The 12,531-nt window shown below is 36.5% G+C and overlaps 1 protein-coding gene and 1 pseudogene across 2 annotated transcripts in view; both read right to left on the reverse strand.

Annotated features, from left to right (window-relative positions):
* The window catches only part of GRXCR1 (glutaredoxin and cysteine rich domain containing 1), a 316,157-nt gene that overhangs the window by 238,465 nt on the left and 65,161 nt on the right, over positions 1-12,531 (reverse strand). The gene's annotated exons all lie outside the window — the stretch shown is intronic.
* On the reverse strand, positions 3,493-7,945 carry LOC131507651 (large ribosomal subunit protein mL42-like; annotated as a pseudogene).

The raw sequence follows: 12,531 nt of genomic DNA on the forward strand, positions 1-12,531 counted from the left end.
CCATCAAATCTGAAGCTTGAAAGAAAATTGTTAAATTGAAATCTGTAGGTAACACAAACTCTGTTACAACTGGATGTGTTTCATGTTAGTTAACTTAGGAAACCAGAATTTATGATAAATGTAATAAAACACTAAATATTCAAGAGTCAATAAGCTTCCTATTTCTGCTTTGATGGTGTCTTTCCAAAATCTTCATTACTCTAAAGGCAAGAAACATGCAATCACACAAAGAGCTTAACTTTCAAATTAGTTGGTTAGTATGCCCAGAAAATTGCAACAGCAGTCACACAGAACTAAAATAAATGACTTCTGAAATAACTTTCACATAAAATTTATTCTGCTTATTATTAATCATTATTCAGGTGATTTCCACAAAAGTCCAATTTAAAAAATATTCCAAAACAAGGTCACAAATCAGCATTTCACTATAGCAGGAAATATTTCTAGAAATGATTTATAATACAATGGATTCAAAAAACATTAAGTTGAGGAAAAAACAAAAATAAAAACACCCGCAGAGAATTTAAAATCTTAATTGGTAAACATAATAGTAGGAAACCTGGTGGGTTCAACTCTTCTCTGGGCAAAACACAGAGCACGTGTATTACTTTCTAACTCTGGCTCTCCTAGACTTTAAGACTAGAAATTTATAATCTAGGTGATCAAAGTAAAATTATGAAAAAAGTGGGTCTGTTGTACCCACTGTCACCTGCAAACTAGTTAAAGGAGCTTCAACATTACTACTTGATATGAGCTTAATATGTGAACATGAAGTTTGGAAAACTCAGTAGATTGGAATCTGACTCTCATCTGATGAATTTAAACATCCAGAGGAAAGGCATTTACCTGCTGATGAATGAATCCAGACTGTGAGGTCTACCTACACTCCAGAGTTTATCAAGTCAAAGAGTACATGAAAGATTCCAGTGTCCCAATTATGGATCATGCATAAAAAGGAGAACATATGAAGGTTTGTATTATGTCCTATCCAACAGGACCCACTGGGAAGGGCAATGGGACTTATATATACCCTGCTGGATTCCTAGTAACTGAGGAGAGACTGAGTGATGAACTAGAAGAAAATGCATCACTTATTACAAGATAACTACAAGTGAGAAGTTCCCAAATATGTGATAGAATCTCTGAAAGCCTCGTGAGAGAAAAACTCATCTTTTAACCCCTCCTGGACCCAGAAGGTATAAAGACAGAGTAAGTAATTTTTAAGTCTAATAAAAATTTCCTGCATCTAATGCTTAAGCACAAAGGGAGTTTGCTGGAAGAAAATTTATCTTAAGTATAACCTGAAGAAGAAAAACCAACAGCAAACATCAGACTCAATGGGGAAATGAAAGCTTTTCTCCTAAGGTCAGGAACAAGACAAGGATGTCCACTCTCACCACTTTTATTCAACATAGTACTGAAAGTCCTAGCCACAGCAATCAGGCAGGAAGAGGACAGAAAGAAGAAGGAAGAATGAAGAAAAAAGAAAGAAGGAGAAGGAGAAGAAGAAATAATAAAAGGCATTCAAATTGGTTAAGAAGAAGTAAAACTTTCATTATTTGCAGATGCTATGATACTATTTATAGAAAACCCAAAAGACTCCACTAAAAATCTACTAGAAATAATAAATGAATTCAGTAAAGTCATGGGATACAAAATCAACGTACAGAAATCTGTTGCATTCTTATAGACTAATAATGAAGCAGCAGAAAGTGGAATTAAGAAAATAATCCAATTTACAATTCCACCACAAATAATAAAATATCTAGGAATACACTTAACCAAAGAGGTGAAAGACCTGTATTCTGAAAACTATAAAACACTGATGAAAGAAATTGAAGACAACACAAACAAATGGAAAGATATCCCATGCTCATGGACTGGAAGAATTAATATTGTTAAAATGTCTATACTAGCCAAAGCAATCTACACATTTAACGCAATCCCCATCAAAATACCAATAGCATTTTTTACAGAACTATAACAAACAACCCTAAAATTTATATGGAACCACAAAAGACCTCAAATAGCCAAAGAATTCTTTAAAAAGCAGAACAAAACTGGAGGTATCACAATTCCAGAATTCAAGGTATATTACAAAGCTCTAGCAATCAAAATAGTATGGTATTGACATAAAAATAGACACATAGATCAATAGAACAGAATATAAAACCCAGAAGCAGGGGTGCCTGGGTGACTCAGCGGGTTGAGCATCCAACTTCAGCTCAGGTCAAGATCTCATGAATCTTCAACAAAGAATGAAAGAATATACAATGGGAAAAAGTCTCTTTGACAAATGGTGTAGAAAAACTGGACAGCTACCTGCAAAAGAATGAAACAGGACCACCACCTTATACTATAGACCAAAATAAAGTTAAAATTGATTAAAGACCTAAATGTGAGACCTGAAATCATAAAAATCCTAGAAGAGAGCACAGGCAGTACTTTATCTGACTTTGGCCATAGCAACAGTTTTCTAGATATGTATCTTGTGGCAAAGAAAATAAAAGCAAAAATAAACTACTGGAGCTACATCAAACTAAATAGCTTCTGCACAGCAAAGGAAACAACAAAACTAAAAGGTAAACTACCGAATGGGAGAAGATATCTGCAAATGACATCTCTGATAAAGGGTTAGTATCTAAAATATATATATAGAAATTAGAAAACCCAACACCCCAAAACCAAATAATCCAATTTAAAAATGGGCTGAAGATGGGGCGGCTGGATGGCGCAGTCAGTTAAGCGTCCGACTTCAGCCAGGTCACGATCTCGCGGTCTGTGAGTTCGAGCCCCGCGTCAGGCTCTGGGCTGATGGCTCGGAGCCTGGAGCCTGTTTCCGATTCTGTGTCTCCCTCTCTCTCTGCCCCTCCTCCGTTCATGCTCTGTCTCTCTCTGTCCCAAAACTAAATAAAAAACGTTGAAAAAAAAAAATAAAAAATAAATAAAAAAAAATAAAAATGGGCTGAAGACATGAACAGACATACTGATGGCCAACAGACACATGAAAAGATGCTCAACATGACGAATCATCAGGGAAATATAAATCAAAACTACAATGAGATACCCCCTCACATCTCTCAGAATAGCTAAAATTAATAACCCAGGAAACAACAGGTGTTGGTGAGGATATGGAGAAAGGGGAACCCTCTTACACTGTTGATGGGAATGCAATCTGCTGCACCCTCTCTGAAAAACAGTGTGAAGTTTCCTCAAATAGTTAAAAATAGAACTACCCTATAATCCAGTAATCACACTACTGGGTATTTACCCCCAAAATACAAGAACACTAATTCACAGGGATACATGGACCCCTATGTTTACTGCAGCACTTTTTAAAATGTCCAAATTATGGAAGCAACCCCAGTGTCCATCAATAGATGAATGGATAAAGATGGGGTATATATATATACATACATATATATATATATATATATGTATGTATATATATATACTCACACACACAATGGAATATTACTCAGCCATATAAAATAATGAAATTTTGCCATTTGCAACAACATGGATGGAGCTAGACAGTATTATGCTAAGTGAAATAAGTCAGTAAGAGAGAGAAAAATACCATATGATTTCACTCATATGTGGAATTTAAGTAACGAGCAAAGGAGAAAGAGAGACAAACGAAGAAATACACTCTTAACTATAGAGAACAAACTGAAGGTTACCAGAGGGGAGGTGGGTGGGAGAATGGGTTAAATAGGCAAAGAGAATTAAAGAATACACTTAATGTGATGAACACCGAGTAATGTATAGAATATCCATATTACAATATATTGTTCCCCTAAAAATAATACAACACTTAATTTTAACTATACTGGAATTAAAATTAAAAAATTAGTTAAAATATGTATAATCTAAGGAAAAGTTGAGCATTTATTTTTTTTAAGTTTATTTATTTTTGAGACAGAGATAGAACACAAGCGGGGGAGGGGCAGAGAGAGAGAGACAGAGAGAGAGAGACAGAATCCGAGCTGTCAGCATAGAGTCCATGAGCTGCGAGACCATGACCTGAGCCAAGGTCGGATGCTTAACCAACTGAGCCACCCAGGGGGCCCAAAAGTTAGGCATTTAAACTGTGGGAAGGATACGAATGCAGGTGGCCTTTGGGTGTCATTAGAAACAGGGGCCAGAATGCCATAGAATTTCTGACTCCATCTCTTGCCTCTGCTTACTGTTAAATGTATGTTTTTTGTCCCTTATTTCTCTAAGGACTGTTTCTTCTGTTCCCCAAACCATAGATTGCATCATAGATTGCCAAGAGTTATAAAAGTTTACCTATCACAGCTTCTTTCCCTCTGGAGAGACTATGCTATCACTTTGTCCTGAGTACCCACACTCTAGGGATGAAACTCATTTGCCAGCTTGACCAAGGGCTGAAGTCAACTTGTAACATGGCTCCTTCACAGGTACCATGTAGAATGCTCAAAGGGACATTGTGACAAGTGAAAGGCATAACTAGTCCCACAGATGCTCACTGCAATATCCCAGCACAAACACTGTGAATATTAGTTCTGTCATTTAATATCTATGAGAATAAGGGTAAATTGCTCAAGCACTCTGATACTGAACTGCCGCATATGTAAAACATGGACAACATTTTTCCTAGTTTCCATCCAAGGTTTCTGTGAGAAACAATAGAGTGAAGATTCTAATAACACTTTGTAAACTAAAAAGCAAGACAAATGATGATGATATAACGACACCCCAACACCATAAGTGATTTCTCTTCCTCTGTATACTTATGGATCATATAAATAATACCACATAGTATACCATTGGATTATCTCTTGCCAAATACTCCTCTCACATGTAAAATGTCTTATCTGTTTCCCCAGCTACGTAGTACATGCTATGAGGGTAAGAGTTGTAAGCCAAGTGGGGATTGCAAACGGGTGACCTATAGACGTGCTTTGTCTTAAATGTCCTTGGACCATCACACTTTTTCTAGAACACACAATCAAGCCACCCTTTTAACTTGTCTCTTCAAACCTGTCTGGCCACTACAGTCATTTGAATCTGTGATCCCCAAACAAGAAAGAGCATGGACTACGGAGAAGAAAAACTGTGAGTTTAAATGCTGGTGGCAAGGGGCACCTGGTGGCTCAGTCAGTTAAGCATCTGACTTCAGCTCAGGTCATGATCTCACAGTTTGTGAGTTCGAGCCCTGCGTCAGGCTCTGTGCTGATGGCTCAGAGCCTGGAGCCTGCCTCAGATTCTGTGTCTCCTTCTGTCTCTGCCCCTCCCCAACTTGTGCTCACTCTCTCTCTCTCTCTCAAAAATAAATGTAAAAAAAAATGCTGGTGGCAATAATTTCAAAAAAAATGTTCTCTGGTTATGGATTTTTCTTTCTCCTTCATATTATATGTATTTGGCTATCCACCAAAATGTTAACAGACATTGTGGCCAGGAAATACAATATTCTTCCTACTGAAATAGTAGGATCTTTTCCCCCCAAAGTTCTACTATTTTTATAAGAGCAAAAATTAAAAGTTATTGTTTAGGAAATGAATGAGTAAACTTGGCTAGGCAACTAGTGGTGTATCACTTGGCTTACAGTCATCTTTGTATTGATTTCCCTGGTTCTCATCCCACCCTGCCCTAGGCTATTTGAAAAGCTGCAGCTAAAACCCATCCTCTGTTTTGACCATTTTCTGCCCAGTCATTTTATGCTTCAGCAAAATTCTTACTGCCTTCCTTAATGGACCTCTGGGAATAGAAGAACAACTTCAATAAAAGTACAGAGAATTAAATGATGAGACCAAGCCATAACAAACTCTAAGCTTGTCCTAGATTCCTAGAACATATTACATTAGCATAGTTCCTCTAGATTTTAACATATCCTGGTGCATATTATTTAACAAATAAGTGTTTACATTTATCAAATGCTTTTTCTGCATCAATTTAGTCACTTTTTTTGTCTATTAATATGGTGAATTCCCTTGACATATTTTTTTATGCTGAGACTTCAGTGCATTCCTAGGAGAACTTGATCTGAACAATGAATTTTTAATTATCAAATGTTTCTATAGCTAATATTTAATTTAGAATACTGGAACATGCATCCACAAGTGAAACTGGCTTATAATATTTTTATTGCTTTTATCTGATACCGGAATCAAGATTGCACTAATCTCATTAAATAAGCTGAACTGCTTCTTTTCTGGAAAAAAAAAATTATAAGATTAATATTTCCTTGAAAATTTAGTAGAAATTCCATGTGAAAGAGACCAAGGGCTACAAAGTTTTGGTGGCAGGGAGGTCTTGTACAACCATTAAATGTCTCTACTGCTTATTGACCTATTCAATTTTTCTAATTTGGGCCCTTTGTATTTTTCCAAGTAGCTTATGCTAAGATCTTGCAAATTACCAAGTATATTCTGACGTAGTTACTCATAATATTTTTTACTTAAAAATCTGTTATATCTGTAGCTATTTTTCTTTTTCATTGCAAGTTTCTGTTTTCATTCTTTTTCATTTTCTTGCTTGATCTTGCTAGAGAGCTTTAGTTTTGTTGATATTTTTATTTTTATTTTTTTTATTTTAGAGAGCACGAGCAGGGAAGAGGGGCAGAGAGAGATCATCTTAAGCAGGTTCCAGGCTCAGCACAATGCAGGACTTGATCCCATGACCCTGGGATCATGACCAGAGTTGAAATCAAGTATCGTACACTCAACAAACTGGGCCACCCAGGTGCCCCATATTTTTATTATTTTTATTTCTTCATTTTATTAATTTCTTTTTTAATGTTGTTAATTCTTCTTCCTTGTTTCTTTCAGTTGGCTTCTTTGTATTCTCTCTGCTACATTTTCAACTCCTTCAACTGAATGTTTAGCCTATTTGTTTTCAACCTTTCTGTGTTCTGGTAAAATTACTTGAAACTACACATTTCCATCAAAGGACTATGTTAGCTGTGTCTTACAAACAGTAACTTGTGAGGTTTTATTGTTGTTTAAGTCCTAAAACTTCATAATTCCTTTCATGATCCCCCCCTTTTTTAATATATAAAAAGACATTTTATTATTGTTTTGCTACATAACAGTGAATATACTCAATTGCATTTCCTCAAATGGCAAATAAGACACAAGATAACATCTCTTTGATTCCTGAAAACCTCAATATCATCTGTCTTTTGGAGAATCCAGTTTCCTACAACGTCTATGATACTGTCCACGAGGACACAAACGACGCTTAGTAAAGAACATTTTGCTACGTTGTTCTATCATAGGTTCTTGCTCAAAGTGTTCATTTTTTCCTTGTAATCTGGTTTCCAGCACTTGATCATGTGTTTCTTCATTATTATGCACAGGATCTGGCCATGGGGTAGGTTTTGTATGTTCATACGGAATGTCCACAGAAGGGTGGTAGCATACTGTCATCCTGTCATCAGATGTCAAAGCAAACTCTACTTGCAATTATGGTCATCTGGAAGAGGAGAATACGTAGGTTTATGACAAACACAATATAAAGCTCTGTTTTGAATTGGAAATAAATGTTTCCAGATAGTTCTGTTCAATATCTCCCATTTTACTGCTGCTAATACCATGGTGACTCAAGATGCTTATCAGGTGGTATGAAAGAAGATGATCTGAAGAGAAACTGCTTTTAAATTCTGCTTCCAGGCATACCTATTTTCATCCCTGACAGTCACTCATCATAAGCCCGCCATTTTACCTCAATCCTCATAATCTCCTTTTAATCCAAGGATTATTTATTAATATAAAACCTGACATTTAGGATTATGTAAACTATGCTTATTTTCCTGTTTAAAATTTCTAGTGTTAATTGATTATGGTCAGAGAATACGGCATACATGATATTGATTCTTTGGAATTTAAGACTGCGTTTATGGTGTAGTAAATTTTCCATGTGGGGAATACACAAACACATACAAACTCACATATACACACACGTATGTGTATATACACATGTGTATGTATATACATACACATACATATGTCTATATTATATATAAAATAGTTCAAGCTTCCTTATTACATTACTCAGTTCTTTTACATCTCTATTAGTGTTTGATTTATTTTTTTTTAGTGTTTGATTTATTTATCAATTTCTGATGAAAGCAGGTTAAAATCTCTTGCAACATATATTGATACAACTATGTCTCTCTGCCATTATGCTATTGCAGCTTTGTATAGTTTGATGTTATACTGTTAAAGCATATGCATTCATGATGGTTATACCTCCTTGCTCTATTATTTTACCAGTATGTGTCACCATCACCCTTTTTCCCCATATAACATTTTTTGCTCTGACATAACTGGAGTCAGATATTAAGATGGCCTCTCTCTTTTGGTTCATAATGGCCAATATCAGTTTGTATCCTTTTGTTTTCAAATTTCCTGTGTCTTTTTGCCTGATTTGAATCTAAATAGTGCACTGTTGATTTTTTGCATTTTATTTTTTAAAATATCATCTAAACTTCCATATTTTAACTGGTGAGATGACCATTCACATTTATTAAAACTATTATTATATTAGGATTACTTTTTCATAATTTCCAGTGATTTTACTCTCGCCATTTATCTTTTTTGTCCTTTCTTTCCATTAATTCCATCAAGTTTTCTTCTCTGATACATACCTACAGCACTTATGCTGAGAATTCTAACGTCAGTCCAATTACTATTCTAGTTGATCTGTTCTTCTTCTGTGGCCTTTTAGAGTTTTCTCTTTATTAATACAGTTAATTTTTTAAGCTTATTTATAATTTTGGGAAAGAGAGAGAGAGAGAATGTGCACAAGCAGAGGAGGGGCAGAGAGAAGGAGAGACAGAATCCCAAGCAGACTCCATGCCATCAGCACAGAGTCCGATGCTGAGCTCCAACTCACAAACTGTGAGATCATTACCTGAGCCAAGATCAAGAGTCAGATGCTTAACCTACTGCACCTTCCAGGTGCCCCAATACAGTTAACTTTTGATACAATGTGTCTAAGCATAGGTTTTTCAATACCTATTCTGCATGGCAACCTTTAGTCCTTTTTAATCTGAAAGCTTACATCTTTCTTTAATTCTGAGATATTTACCATAATTATTTTGCCCTCTCTGTTCCTTCTGCCCCTTCTGGGATATCCTGTTATCCCAATTTGGGGACTTTTATTCTCTATATCCTTTCCTTCATTATTTACTGCTCCTTCTGAAAGATTTCCTGACCAATTTTCCCGCTCACAAACTCAGTCTTTGGCTCTTGTTATCCTGCTATTTATTCCATCTAATTAGTTCTTTACGTCAACTCTTTTTCATATCCAATATTCTCAACTTGGTTCTTTTTGGTTTCGTTGTTGTTAATTTGTGTTACTAACATACGCCTGTGGTAGGCTGAATATTAGCTCTCCTAAAGATGCCCATATTCTAGCCCCTAGAACCTGTGAATATGTTACCTTACATGGTATATTAATTTCCTAAGGATGCCATAACAAAGTACCACAAACTGCATGCATCAAAACAACAGAAATGTATTTTCTTACAGTCCTGAAAGCTAGGTATCTAAAATCAAGGTGTTGGCAGGGCATGTTCCCTCTGAAGGGTCTAGGAGAGAATCTGTTCTATGCCTTTCTCTTAGTTTTTGGTGTTGCCTGTAATCCTTGGAATTCCTTGATTTCAAGACATATCACTCTAATATACCAATGTAATCAATTGGCATTCCTCTGTGTGTGTCTGTGTTAAAATTTCCCTCTTCTTAGAAGGACACCAGTCACTGGATTAGAGCTGACTCTAATTCAGTATGACTTCATTTTAACTTGATAATATCTGAAAAGATCCTGTTTTCAAATAAAGTCACACTCACAGTTACTGGAGGTTAGGATCTGAACGTATCCTGTTGGAGGAAACTATTCAGCCCAGTACACATGGCAAAAAGAATTTTGCAGTTGTGGTTAGCTTAAATATTTTGACATGGGGATATTATATTATCTTGGATTATCCAGGTGGGCTCAGTGTAATCACAAGATTCTTGTAAGAGGCAAGTAGGAAGTTACAAAAGAGAGATGCTATACTGCTGGCTCTGAGCAAAGAAGGAACCATATGCCATGCAATGTAAGTGGTCTTCAGAAACTGGAAAAGAAAAGCAAGTTTTTTCCTTGGAGCCTCCAGAAGGTACCAGCCTTGATGATACCTTGATTTTTAACCCACTTTGACTCTGACCTCTGGTATGTTAAGAAAATACATACACGTTTTTATTACCAAGTTTGCTATAACTTTAATTGTAATTAAATTGCTGTTACAGCAGCAATGGGAAACAAACACAACCCCCTTATCTCTTTGAAGATCTTTAGTGTGCTTCTTTTAAACTCTTGACTTATTTGTCCCATGTTTCTAACTTGTATGGTATATAATGTTTCATTATCTGTCTTTCATGAACTCTCTGGGAACCTAGTTATTTTTTTTTCTGTGAGCTTGTACACCCCTGGGGCTATCAGCTAGTCTGTCTGCTAATATGTACTGGAGAAGAGAAGTCTAGTCTCCAATCTGCATCACTCCAGGTGACTTTATCTTTTTATTTTTTTTAAGTTTATTTATTTATTTGAGAGTGATAGAGCAAGCAGTGGAGGGACACAGAGACAGAGAGAAAGAGAATCCCAAGCAGGTTCCATGCTTTCAGCCCAGAGCCTGATGTGAGGCCAGAACTCACTAACCACAAAATCATGACCTGAGCTGGAATCAACAGTTGGATGCTCAACCAACTGAGCCATCTAGCACCTAGGTGCCCCTAGGTGACTTTTAAAAAAAGAGCAGGGAAGTTAGCCCATGGGTATAGCTTGGACACTGCAGACTCAATGTAGACTACTCCACAAGGAAATTCCTCTGTTCAGGGATTGACCTTGCAACTCTTAAAATGAAGTGATACTGGGGAGAGGAAGTCATATTGTGGTTCACCTGTCCTGAGGTTTGAAAGAAAAGATGTAATGGGGCGCCTGGGTGGCGCAGTCGGTTAAGCGTCCGACTTCAGCCAGGTCACGATCTCGCGGTCCGTGAGTTCGAGCCCCGCGTCGGGCTCTGGGCTGATGGCTCGGAGCCTGGAGCCTGTTTCCGATTCTGTGTCTTCCTCTCTCTCTGCCCCTCCCCTGTTCATGCTCTGTCTCTCTCTGTCCCAAAAATAAATAAAAAACGTTGAAAAAAAATTTAAAAAAAAAAAAAAAAGAAAGAAAAGATGTAAGGGAATAAAACCATAAAAGTGTATTCATTATACACCTGCTTGAATCATCTCTTTGTCCCAGCAGTACCTGATAGGAACTGATAAGGAACACTGCCTGATGGCCCAGGGGCCCTGGGCTGTTGCTGCAGATTTTTGGTGGCTATGGGGCAGGTAATGAATGCCCAGAGGCCATGTGAGTAAGAGGCAAAAGCGGACTGAAGTGCTGTCCCCCAGTCTCTCTTCCTTTTGCTGTCTGGTAACCCTTAGCCCAAGCTTTTGGTACCTGTATTGGCTTTTCTCAATTTTTTTTTTTTCTGGCAATTCCTTATATACAAACTTTCTTATTACTTCTGGAGATTCTTCAAAGCAGACACTGAAATAAGGAATCAGTAATTCATATGAGTTTTCCATTTTTGTTAACTTTCTTTTCTATGTCGGACAAAACGGGACTGCAAAATAATGCTAATCATCCCTCTGTAAATGGGAGGGCAGTGGTTAAATGGGGGGTATAAGACAATATTGGAAGAATCAGGATTGTGTGTGGCTATGAAAAGCTCTTCACTCAGAAATCAACATGATGACCTGGGTAATTCAGAATGCAAAAATGGGTAGATGTCCTCATGTTGGAACCAGTTTCATTTGAAATAAGCTTTCTGTGTGATAAATAATTTTTTGTTTTCATGAAGCTAGTTAGCTTCAGGTTATCACTGGGCTTACGCTGTTGGTTCTCTTACATTATGTCTTTATAAGGAGATACCTAGTGAACCAATTTATTCCAGAGGTACAGAGCCAGAATCCAGCCCACTCAGCTCCTACGCTCGCACATGTTACTTGAAAATGCCTTTTCCTTTTCACTCTCTTGTTTGTGGTCTGTGACTACCACCATATCCAAATCACATTTAGGGATTCAACCTACCCATAAGAAGCAGTAAAAATGAAAAAATTCTTCATAGAAGAATAGTTCTGAACAGAAAAGCAATTTGAATTGATATCCACCAAGTTTTTCTTCAGACAATTTAACCTAGAGAATGATTCTTCTACAATTAAAGAGGAATTGTTAGAAATCGTATAGCTTGATAGAGTATTACTCCATTGCTACAAAATTAAGAGAGATCATTATATACACATTCACTCACAAGCCAAAATAATGAGACTTCCAAGAATTAATAAAAAAAAAAGACAATGAACCAAACAAAACATATACATGAATTAGAACTATTGGAACTAATGGGTCCAAAATTTTAAACAAGAATAATATTCTCAAAGACATAAAGGATAAAAATAGATTATATACATAAATACATGTATATATATGTATATACATGTATTTATGTATATAATCTCTACATGTATATGTGTATATACA

Source organism: Neofelis nebulosa, chromosome 3 (genome assembly GCF_028018385.1).
Source record: "Neofelis nebulosa isolate mNeoNeb1 chromosome 3, mNeoNeb1.pri, whole genome shotgun sequence".
NCBI lineage: Eukaryota > Metazoa > Chordata > Mammalia > Carnivora > Felidae > Neofelis > Neofelis nebulosa.